A 12941-nucleotide genomic window follows, 5' to 3' on the forward strand; every position below is an offset into this window, starting at 1 on the left:
TGTTGATTATTGACTTGTTGTGAAAGTTGTTTGTCATTATTTCTTGTTGTGTTGCATTGTGCATGCATGGTCATAGATCATTTAGACCCACTCTTGTCCCTTTAAATTTTCATCTTAAATCCATTATTCAAAACCCTAGGGGAAAAGGTAGTTCTAGTCAATCCATTTCACCAATGGAAGGATGCAATGAGGACCATGTGGAGGACCTTGGTCACATAGACCAACAAGGTATCCTCCACCCCAATGTGCATCATGATAACATGCAAGTTCCATTAGGCATGCCAAGGCCATTCGTTCATCCACCACAACAACAAGGCCAAGTCCAATTGGGAATGCCAAGGCCAATCTATGCTCCACCACCTCCCATCATTCAAGGTAATCAAGGTGCCCATGTTGCACCTCCAATTGCTAATCCTCCCCTTGCTTTAAGACATCACTATGTGCCTAATGAATATAATGCACCCACATGGATTCAATTCCCACCATTTAGAGCACACCACTATGAAATCAAGCCACAAACCATTCAAATGCTTCCTAACTATCATGGACTTCCAAAGTGAAGAACCTTACAAGCATTTGGATGAGTTTCTTGAAGTATGTTCCATCATGAAATACATGGACATGCCGGAAGAGATCTTAAGGCTTAAACTTTTTCCATTCATCCTTAAAGACAAGGCAAAATATTGGTTTAACAATTTTAGGCATTTTTCAATAACTTCTTGGGCAGAAATGCAACAAGAGTTCTTAAAGAAGTACTATCAGGTTTCTAAGACCAATGCCATGAGAACTTTAATTACGGAATTTTCAAATGGGGATGGGGAAACATTTCATGAGGCATGGGAATGCTTTAATGAATTGCTTAGGAAGTGTCCACATCATGACATACCCAAATGGCAATTAGTTCAATATTTCTTTGAGAGCTTATCGAATAATTACAAGGGCATGGTTGATGCTTCCATGGGTGGCTCTTACATTGATAGACATGAGGATGATGTGTGGCGTCTTTATGAGAGCATGAGTGAAAATTTTTTGCATCGTACCTTATCTTCGAAGAATGGTAGAAATTCTAGTGGTAGGAAGAGTGTTGGCTTACATCAAGTTGACCACTCCAATGAAATTGCCGCCGAGATGAAATCATTATCTCAAAAGTTTGATCAATTTTTTATCAACTAAAACTCAGCGAATCAAGTATCTTCCTTCCCTAACCATTCTCATCATGCATCTAATGAGACATGTATGACTTGTTCAAGTGTTTTACATTCTACTTCCAATTGTCCCCATGGACATGTGCAAGGTGAGTATCATGAACAAGTAAATGCAACATTTGTGAATTAAGAGAACAATCCTTATAGCAATCACTACAATCCTAGTTGGAGGAATCACCCGAATTTCTCTTGGAAAAACCAAGGGGAAGGCTCAAACCCTCCCCAAGGCAGTTTTCAAAGGAAATACATTCCACCTCCACTACAAAGCCAAGGTTCCCGAGGTTTTAGATCATCATACCAATCACAAGGAAACTAATTCTCTAATTCTCATTTTCCTAATCAACCATCATATTCCCAAGGAAATATTAGAAGTCCCGCTTTTGAAGAGAAAGTTTTGACCGCTTTGGGCACTTTAGAGGCAAACACACAATTACTTCATTCTCACTCTCAATCCATTGCAAAGCTAGAAACCTAAGTAGGTCAAATAGCTAGTACTTTGAATGCAAGAGAGAAAGGGAAAATGCCTTTGAATGCCCCACCTAAGCAACAATGTGTTGTGGAGACTCATTCCTCATTGGAAGGTCACACAACAGAGCATGTCAATGCGGTGACTACATTGAGAAGTGGGAGATTGTGGACAACCAAGTGGGTATGTCCAATGAAGAGAGTGAACCTGTGCAACCAAAAGTTGACACCCATCCCGTTTCATATCATATTCCTCCTTCATTGCATATGCATGATCTTTCAAATGAGAATGTGTTGAAAAGTGATTTTGAAAAGAAAGATTTGCAAAATGATTTCAAAACTTCTTGTGTTGAAGAGACTTCAAAGAAAAATTCTAAAAAGGTTTTTGAGCCAAAAGCCTCATTCCCGGATGCCTTAAAAGGATCCATTTCAAATGACAAGCAAAAGGCCAAAGTAAATGAAATTATGGAAGTGTTTAGGCAAGTGAAAGTCAATATTCCACTTTTGGATGCAATCAAGCAAATTCCGGCTTATGCCAAGTTTTTAAAAGACTTGTGCACCCAAAAGAGGAAGAACAGAAGCCAAGCACCTAGAAAAGTGGTCTTAACCGAGCAAGTAAGCTTAATATTGCAGCATAACACTCTTTCAAAGTTTAAGGACCCCAGTTCACCTACTACTTCATGCATCATTGTTGACCTAGGAGCAAGTGTTAATCTTCTTCCATACTCGGTATATGTCAAATTAGGCTTACGAGACTTGAAACCGACGTCGGTAGTTTTACAACTTGCCGACTGATCCATCAAAAAGCCTAGGGGTATCATTGAGGATGTCTTGATTAAGATTGATAAATTCTTCTTTCCGTTGATTTCGTTGTCATTGACACGGAACCGGTCCCAAATCCTAAGAGCCAAATTCCTGCTATCCTTTGCCGTCCTTTCTTGGTAACCGCGAATGCCAACATTAATTGTAGGACGAGGATAATGAAGATTTCATTTGGCCACATGAAGGTAAAGTTGAATATTTTTAACCCAACCCCCAATTTATTTGACAAGCATGAAGAAGTGAATGTTGTAGAGAAATGTCATGACCTTAAAAATAAAGGAATTGAATTTTTGTGTGAGACCAAAGTTCCAAAAAGTCCATCTTCAAACTTAAAACCAAAGAAAGTCGTTTCAAAATCTTGTTTTGAAAGGGCGTGGAAGCCCAAAGATTGTTTTGACCAAGGACCGAAAACATCTTTTGAGCTTAATCCAACAAGTTCCTTAAAGAACCATTAGTTGGGTGGGGTTCAAAGCACTTATCACCCCATCGAGGAGGGGATGCACTATAAGATGTTTGATTTGGGCTAAAAGAGCCCAACGTCTTGCTAGAGACGTTAAAAACTAGCAAGACATTTCGTAGGGTGTCAAAACCCTATTCCTCCCTCATTTCTATCTTTAATTTCATTTCTTTCAAAGTCTAGATATTAGCTTTGGGTTCATATGCATTGCTAGGAACTGTGATTAAGATTGCATGCACTTTTATGTTGAAATTGAGCATTTTACATAAGTTCGATCGATCTCAAAATGAGTTCGATCGATCGAACTTCCCACCTGCATCAAACCTGCATCCAAATCATTCTCTGTCCAATGGTTCGAACAAAACCTGCATATTTCAACTCTCTGTCCCATCGTTCGAACTTGTTCCTAGATCGATCTAAACTTCTTCGATCGATCCAACTTCATCTTGGATCGATCTGTAGTTCCAACACTTAGAAAATTTCCAACCTGCATCCACCTGCATCCAAAAGCCTCTCTGTCTCATGGATCGAACATTTCTTCAATTCTATACATTCTCGATCGATCGAAAGTATTCTGTGATTGATCTTGGGGAGATCGATCTTTGTTCTTTGTTTTTCAATTTTGACTTTGTTTTGACTTTGTTTTGAATTTCAAAAATTCCAAAAAATATATATTTTATTATTTAATTTTTATAGTCATTTTTTTTTTATTTTCTAAAAAAAAATAAAAAATCCTAAAAATATTTTTCTTTTTCTTTTTATTTATTTTTACTTTTTCAAAAATCCCAAAAATACTTTATCACTTAAGAGGAGAGAACGATGTCAGTTCAATCGATTTGGGGATTCAGTTCGATCGATTGAACTGGCAAGGGAATATTTTAAAAAATCAATTTAGGGTCATTCGATCGATTCCTATAATCGATCTCAGACCCTCGTTCCCCTTTCGCCGCTGTATCCCAACTCTTCTCCATCTCCGGCAAGCATCCCACGAATCGAATCACTCTCTCTCCTCTCGGATCTTGATTCGAATCTCACCCCCTTCGCATCTCCACTTCTCTCTTGATTCCGGTGAGATCCGAACCTAACCTCTTTGATTCAAGCTTAGATTTGATGCATACATGCTTTAAATGGTAGATCTAAGTTGTTTTCATGATGAATAACTCCATTGATGAAGCTTTGAGCTCTTTGTATATATATGTATATATGTTTTTGTATTTTTAGTGATTTTGATTTAATTTTGGAGTTATGGGCCAAACCAAGTGACCCAATAGGTTAATTTGTTGTGTTGATAGGCCTACGACCATGCTCATGAAGGCCCCGTGCCATCCACTTCACAGATCTGTGACTTTTCAAGTTTCACTTCCCAGTTTGATCGATCGAACTTTTTATTCGATCGATCTGTCACAGATCGTTCTCACTTATTCTTAATCAATCGAACTTGCATCGATCTCACATTTTCGTGATCGATCAAACTTCATAGATTTACTTCACACATCTCACACACCATCTCTTGTGTTTCATGCTATCTCACACATGCCCAATGCCTGTGTTTTTCACATTGGATGCATTTCATACTTATATTGTCCAGCATGCTTCACATCATGTCACTCAATTCTTGTCACTTACATGGATTCATGTTCATTATCTGTGTTGTCTATCATATTTGATATACATGATTCTATAAATTGTATTTTAATTCTTTAAACTAGCACTGACTCCCATTTTGCAAGTTTTACTTTTATTTTGTAAGACATGGCTAGGGTCAAGACTGTAGCTCGCGGACACTATCACCGCAGGGGCAGGCCAAGTTTAGATAACGAAGCCGGTCCATCTCATGCCCAGGAGCCCACTCCACCTCAGTCTCCCTTATCTGACAGCATATTACACTCTGACGCTGAGGTTGAGCACATACCATCTCCACCACCACAGCCAGCTTAGCCAGCCCAGGAGTTAGACCAGCCATTGTATAGATATTCACGCCTTTCAGTGGTGCACGAGTTGGTCTTTGACACAGACTTCTTTTCCAGATTGGTACTTACTCGGTCAGCATATGATGATATTTTCCGGAGGGGCATATCAGCTATACTTGCCCCTGTCTTATGCCTGCCCCAAGTAACTTGGCGGAGCTGCGGACCACCATTGATGGCTACCCGATCCGCATCACTGTGGACACATTGTCCAGATCTTGCCAGTGTCCATACATCTGCCCTCCAGAGCTACAGGACACTTATCCCACTCTCTAGAGGCCCACATATGCAGACATGGCCGTTTTACTCACAGGTCACTATGCCGGTGGTAAGACCTATGCCACCTGGACCTATCTTCCAGCTGACCTGTGGTTTTTCGACTCTGTCTTGTTCCGTAACATCTTCATAGCCGGCCACAAGACATGGAGGCATGGTGACTATCTGACAGCTCTGTACGCATTCTATACAGGGCATTGGCTATCTATCCCAGCGCTCATCTGGAGCGTCATAATGAAGTTGTATGTCGACCACATTAGCAAGGCCAAGCCCAAAAGGGCTAAGTATCTAACATTTGGCCACCTCATCACCCAGATTCTACGAGACCAGTGTTATCCCTTCCAGCCACAGGAGCAGACTGAGTCTGGGGCCTATTCCTTCAAGAAGAAGGACTAGGATAAGAGCTATAACGCTCTTATCAAGAGTTTGCGGGACGATATTGTAGTGCCAGCTAAGGATCTAGGGCAGAGGAGCAGGCGGCAGCAGTAACAGGCCCAGCAGCGGACGATATACCAGTTAATCCGGCTGCCGTACACATAAATATTGATTTAGAGTAGCCTGCAGAGGACATAGAGCAGCACTCTCCAGTTGGGTCACCCGTTTACGATAAGGAGGAGGCTCAAGATCACGATTCTCCCGATCTAGCCACACCTGAGGCCCCTGCTTACATACCCGACTTTGGAGAGCAACTTCAGACTCTGGAGGACACCATGGTATCTATCCGCGCAGAGACTGTCTCTATTAGAGCTGACATTGCTTCCCTCCGCACGGATGTCATGACCGCATTCAGAGATCTATCCAGAGACATCCACGGAGTGCAACTTGCCCGTCCTACTTTTTTTTCATGATTTCCATATTTTTTAACTCCTCTCACATATCTGTGATAGCTGCATATTTTTTATACTGTTATATTATTTTTGCAGCTGTGTTTGTCGGCTTTGATACTGGATGTACTATACTTTATTTTTGGTTTATATGCTTTCTTTTTGGATGTCCTATTTTCATATTCTTATATCTATCTGTTTGACTCCATCAGGTGCATCCCAGTAACATTAGTGAGAGAGAAAGTACTTCCCGATTTTCAGGACTACCCTTATACCTCTCTCTATTTTTAGTTGCTATCCCATTTACACTTGCATATCCACTATGCACTGTGATTATCCCTTTTGTTATCTGATGAGTTTTATCCAAGTGCCAAAATTTCAGGACCACAGTTAATCCCAAGTTAGGGGGGGCTATGCCACCCACTTTGGATACTTTTGTCCCGACCTTTCTTTGCCTTAGTTGCACTGGTATACTCTTTCCCTTTCATTCTCTTTCCACATTGAGGACACTGTGCCATTTAAGTTTGGGGGTAAAGGTGCTTTGCAGTGTTTGTTTTTAAATTCAAAATTTTGAGCATGACTTGTATATTTGTGGATTTTCTATGATTGGTCCATGATTAGCTATGATTTTGATCTTTTGAGAACTATATTGCTTAAAATTTAAAAATTGCTTGACTTGAGAGTCCAATACTCCTTATATGCCATGTGGATGCCATTTAGGAGTAAATTTTTCGAAAGATTGATATCTTGCTTGCACTTGTAGTCCACATCATTTTGATTTTGTGATTGTTTTGAGATTCACTCTAGTATTCTACACTAGCACAGGCGCACACTAGCATTCATTTGTGAGGTACATGCTTTGTTGATTATTGAATTGGTTATATCCCAATTGGGCTAGTAGTGCATTGAAAGTTTTCATTCTTGATAAAGGTGGATAACAAACCCTTTTCATTGAGTAGCCGGGATTCTAGCCTCATCAAGCACTGAATTTCTCGCGCTGAAAGGTGGAGGGCCCAAACTCTAGGTTAATAATTGAATACCAAAAAAAAACAATTCCAAAAGTAATAAAAAAAAGTGAGGATTTCTCCCAAAAGGTGAGAAGTGGGAAATGATTAGATGGAGGTTATTGTGATTTGTAGCCTAGTTGATTTGAGCTTGTAAATCCTTAGGGGTGTTTAAACACCTAGTGCCCTAAAGCCGTCTGGTTTGGGAGTCATTAACCTAACGCTCGATCTCATGGATCGCTAGAAAGCTTAATAGATTAACAAATTGCACCATGCTTCCATCTTTGATCCTTAAAAAAAAAAAAAAAATTGAGTGAAAAGAATAAGCACACCTAGAACAACAAAACTTTAATAAAAGATCCACTTTTTGTCTTGATGATTGATACTAGATTTGTGTGCTAGTTTAAGGGTAAGGATGTGATTATTTCTTTAGTTGGCTAAGATTGCAACATACTTGATGCCGGTCCACTCAAAAAGGATTGTAGAGTTGTTTTGATTTGCATGATCATTTTCTTGATGTGTGGAGGACCATACTTGTTTGCTTGATGTTGAATTTTTGAGAGATTGCTTGGAAAGGGTTGAAAAATTACATACTTGAGGTAGTTTTCTCCCAATGCTTGTTTGCAATATTGTTTCCTCTTTTGTGAGAATGAGCTTAATGTTTGTGGGTATCATTTCTGGAAACCCTCATGAGACTTCACTCGTCCACTAGGGGTAACCTAGGGGTTTAAAAAACTTGTTGCATACGCTAAATGTAATCGTGTTCCTTAGAAAAGTGGTGTTATCCATTTATTGTTTTCTAGTTCATAATTGTATAGTTATTCATTTCATTCCTTTACTTTCTAGTTCATTGCTAGGGACTAGCAATATTTAAGTTTTGGGGTGTGATGAGCGCTGAAAAGTGCATATTTAAACCCTTTAAGCTTAGGTATTCTAGAACCTTTATCTATCTTATTTTTCTGTTTTGTATTGATTTCGTGTTATTTCCATTTTCAGGTACTTATCCCCAAAATAAGCTAACTCAGCCAAATAAGAGCAAAAATGAAGCAATTCTGGGATGAATCAAAGAAAGGAGCAAAGTAGAGCAAAAGGAAGCAAAAGGTGGAATTTCAGAAACTTCGATCGATCTCAAGAAAAGTTCGATCGATCCAAATTTCATCGATCTCAGCACTTTAAGACAGATCCAGGCCATGATGTCATCTTCAGAGTTCCCAAAAGTTCGATCGATCCAACTTTCATCGATCTCAGCATTTCAAGACAGATCCAGGCCATAATGTTATCTTCAGAGTTCCCAAAAGTTCGATCGATCCAACATCATTCTCTGATCGATCGAACTTTCTTGTCCTTATCCACATGCCAGATCTTATCCAGCTGTACCACCCAACCAACCACTTTTGTCCTTTTCCCAAAAATATCTTTAAAATATCTCAGATTTGTTTTTATCCAAAAAGGCGCCGCCATTGAGGATCGATCCAGCTTCAATTCGATAGATCTCAGCCATGTTCGATCGACCGCACCACAAGTTCGATCGATCAAACTTCCCAAATCCCGAGAAAATTCCAAATTCCAACTCATTAAAAGTTGTCTCATATCCAATCATTAGAGGATTATTGGTGTACGAGCCCAGCTCATTTGGGGTGATTTTTAACCTACCTATATAAGGAATATGAGCCACTTTTTAAGAGAGACTTGGAGACTTTATACTCTTATACTTAGAGAGGAAGCAAAGGAAAGGAGGAGGCTAGAGACACCATTGGAGGCTCTTTATCAACCAAAGAGCAGATTTCTTCAATAGAGCTTGCCCTTGAGGGTTGGAGGACATCATCCATGAGTGGCTAGACATTCTCTTGGGGCTAGAGTTAGCCCTCAGCATGCTTTCTATTTCTTGATTTATGTATTTTTGAGGGGATTTGTATTGTGATACATTTTTTGACACTTTTATATATATAGATCTTGTTTATTCAATGATTTATATGGTTTAATGCTTCCAATTGATCATTTCATTCTATCCATATGTCTATGTATGCTAGAATAGATGTTCATGTGTTTGTCTCTATTTCTTGTGTTGTTGATGCATGTTTATGTATATTAATGCTATAGATCTAGAGAATGTCAAGATATAGTGCTTAATGGAATGTTCTTGTGGTTTATTTGATGGTTCATACTCATTTCTTGATGGATTGTACCGCTCCCTTAGTTTAATTAGTTTAATTTCATGTCATTAGCTTAATTGTAGTGTAGTTGTAGTTTCGATGTTAAATGGGAGGACAATCCATGCTTTTTGTTGATATTCCATACTTATGAAAGCAAGTAACATATATCTCTAACCTTGTGATGTGTTTGGATTGTGAGCTTTAAGAAAGGATTAATGGCTTAATTTGATATGTTGTGCTATCCACCATGTTGCTTAGACAATATATGCTTAATTTGTCATCCATGCTTGTTGAAACAACCACACACACACACCTTGTTGCAATACATGTTTTTCCCCTCATTAATCATTCATTAAGGGTGTAGAAAAGCTATGCTTAGTGGTGATCTCTAAACCCCAAGATTTCTCTCTTATTTTCTCTCATCTATATTTAATTGCCTACTTTAGTTTAAATTGCATCTTAGTGTAATTCAACCACCAACCACTATTTTGATCATTCGACCTACTAACCCTAATCTTGATTCCTCAACCTAGTACGACCCACCAATCCTTTGGGATGATCCCTACTTGCCCTATCTATATTTTTAGTGAAAAAGGTAATAGTGACAATTTCTAAATGTAAAACTTGGCCACATTCATTATAGCTCTACACCGCTATCTCCTTTGGCGGTGTGCACAAACCGTGTGGGTTCCGGGAGTGACGACCCAGAATTGTCGCACCAACATATGTGAGTAATTTGAAGTTTGGGAAATAAGTTACTTATTTGCTGGAATAGTGAAATTTGTTTGTTTAACAGTGACCTACAGTTTCGGTCGATCACATTTATATGTTAGGAATTTATTGGAATATATAAAGTAATAATGTCGTATAATACCTGTAATAGTAACATTCTAAAAACAAAGTTCAGATCTTGCAAAGAAAATTTCAAACAAACTTCATGCCATGACTTTATATCATTCTTACTTCGCCTTTAATAGACACGTGAATGTATGTCTGTAAACATGCATTTAATATCCGTCAATCAAGTGAGAGAGAAATATGCTTACGTGGCTGTGTGAAAGGGCTCTGTAAAATAAACAACCCTCCTACACATTGGTTAAATGTGGCAGTATATCTTAACAGAGTGCTGGAAATGAAAATAAATTACAAATCATATATGCTGGTGTATATTTTACAGAAAACGGTTATTGAACATACTGTTAGAGATGCTCCAAATCCCAACATTTTTCTACTTTAAATCCCAACATTTTGCTACTTTAAATCCCCAAATTTTGCTACTTTAAATCCCAACATTTTCCTACTTTAAATCCCAACATTTTCCTAATATAAATCCCAGCATTTTCCTACTTTAAATCCCAACATTTTCCTACTTTAAATCCCAACATTTTAGTATGTAAATTTCCAATATTTTTCTACTTCGTAGCCCAAAATGTTAGTAGGAAAAATCCAAATATTTTCTTAAAATGAATCGCAACTTTTTCGTACTGTAAATCCCAACATTTTCCTAATTAACATCTCAACATTTTCGTATTGTAAATCCCACCATGTTCCTAAAAGAAATCGTAACATTTTCCTACTCTAAATCCTAATATTTTCCTAATTAACATCTCAATAATTTCATAAGATAAATCCAAACATTTGGTACTGTAAATCCCAACATTGTCATCATTACAAAAACACCTTAACCATTACAATGCGGATATGAAATTTGCAGTGTTTAAAGAAACATAAGACAAAAGTTGGCTTACAACCACAAAGAGGGATCAGACCTTACAACCGAAACCTTACATATGAAATAAAACAGATACAGTTAACAGAAAGCATAAGATAGTTATAAGTAGGGTAGACATTGCCAGTAGCTTAACCAATGCATTACTTGCTTGGATGAGTCTCGCAGTTGAAGCAAGGTCTCCGGTTTCAAATTTAAGTTCCTCAACTTCATCCACCAAATTAATGCGATCTCCCATAGACTGGTCGGTTGATAAGTGTTGTGGTTGATTTGCAAAGAAAGTTAAAGATAGACCAAATCTGGTAGAAGAAATAGGATGGCACCATTCCCAGAATCCACAACGTTCATGTTGTGGTTTTGAACATACATAATATAACTTTCCTTTGTTGGCATTTATTTTTCTGTAATTTTAACATCTGCTATCTCTTGACACCAACAAAGTGTATTCATATACCTTATGTCAGGTAAGTCGATTGGCCCTGTGCCTGATGCAGATACAGCCTGAATAAAGGGAAATCAACACATTAAATACGGCTTCACCAAACCTTCTTCCAAAAAAATGCCAATAATCCAATTTCATCATGCAGGAAGTAAAAATTATTTGAATTAAGTAAATATATTTCATAAATGAAGAGAGGGAATCCATTACTATGTTTTGAACATTAGATGGCCGCAGTGATCTGCGATTCCATGATTGTTGGTGTAGGTGGTCATTGATGATCTTCTGTTATGGGATTTTAGAGAACACCTACTGGTTTACGAAACATAGGAGTCCATCTGCAAATAGGAGAAGAATATAACCGTAATTCATATGAAGTAAATTTGGGAAGTCATGATTTATAGGACTTTATAAATAGTAATGACAATCAAAGTACAGAAACGGTAAGTTTTTCAAATTTTGAATTAAAAAATTTTTACTCTAATATTGTCCAATAAAATATGTAGGAAACAAATACGAAGGATAAATTGTCAACATTGTAATAACCCAGTCATTTTCCTTTCTTTCCTTTTTCTCAAATTTTATGTATAAAATTTTTTTTTTTCGTTTAATTTTCTTTTCCGAGTTCTGTTTCTCGTCACTTGGTGTCGTCTCGAGTGCTTCGAAATGGTTTCTGAGACTCTTTCGTTTGAATTGACAACTTCTTTTAAGGACCGAGTCATTTCCACATTTTCACTTTTTGGACACTATTCACTTTTCATCATTTTCCTTATTTTGTCTTTTCCCCGTTTGTCACTATTTGGCACAACCTCACTTTTCAAGCTTGGAGTTGGTTTTTTACTTCACGTATCTTCATTCTAAGTGGTTTCCACGAAATACGTATATTTACTTTTGCAGAAATGTACTCTGGTTGCTCCCGGTGTCCATAGGATCATGGATGCATAGTTCTTCAGAAACATTTCCTTTTCTTGGGGTGTTTTTCGTAAATATCTTTTGAAGATATTTATTTTAGGGGTTTTTAAGAAAATATCATTTTGGGCCCGTTTTGCAGTTAACCCTTTTTGTAGGGGCCATTGTACAATTAACGAAAGTTATTGCAAAATACCTCGTTTTGAGCCTGGATTCTAGCACGGGATTCATTTTCACTTTTCGTCAAGTCGTGAACTCGTAGAATTTCCTTCCGGACGTTCTCCCCAGTTTTAGGGATTTCTGACCCTAGTTGTCACCAAACTTGTTTAGGGCATATCTTTCTGCTCGAGACTTAATTTTCGATGCCGTTTCTTTCATTGTTCATATTTTCTCATTTCAGTTCTTTTTCATTCACGGAGTTTTGCCGTTTGGGCGCGTCTACTCAAATTTCACTTTTCCGGACCCAACGGGGCCCTTCCGGGACACTTTTAGGGTTTTTCTATAAATAGGAGGTCTTAAGAGAAAAAGTCAGATTTTTCTCTCTCTCTCCCCTCTCTTGGCCGGCAGCCAAGGGGTTACCACCCCTCTTCTTCTTTTTCCAGCCTCTTCCCTCGTGGTAAATGCCATAGTACCTTAGTGTTTTATGATCGCCATGACGACGCGCATCTTTCCCCCTTATTAGAACCCATTT

At 38.2% G+C, this 12941-nt stretch overlaps 1 non-coding gene across 1 annotated transcript; it reads right to left on the minus strand.

Annotated features, from left to right (window-relative positions):
- Window positions 1–777: 777 nt before the first annotated feature.
- On the minus strand, window positions 778–884 carry LOC132297938 (small nucleolar RNA R71). The gene has a single exon (XR_009479461.1). It is a non-coding gene; the product is annotated as a small nucleolar RNA R71 (small nucleolar RNA).
- Between the last annotated feature and the right edge of the window lie 12057 nt (window positions 885–12941).

Source organism: Cornus florida, unplaced genomic scaffold (assembly GCF_030987335.1).
Source record: "Cornus florida cultivar Cherokee Brave unplaced genomic scaffold, ASM3098733v1 CherokeeBrave_3.0.0_Hap2_Chr02, whole genome shotgun sequence".
NCBI lineage: Eukaryota > Viridiplantae > Streptophyta > Magnoliopsida > Cornales > Cornaceae > Cornus > Cornus florida.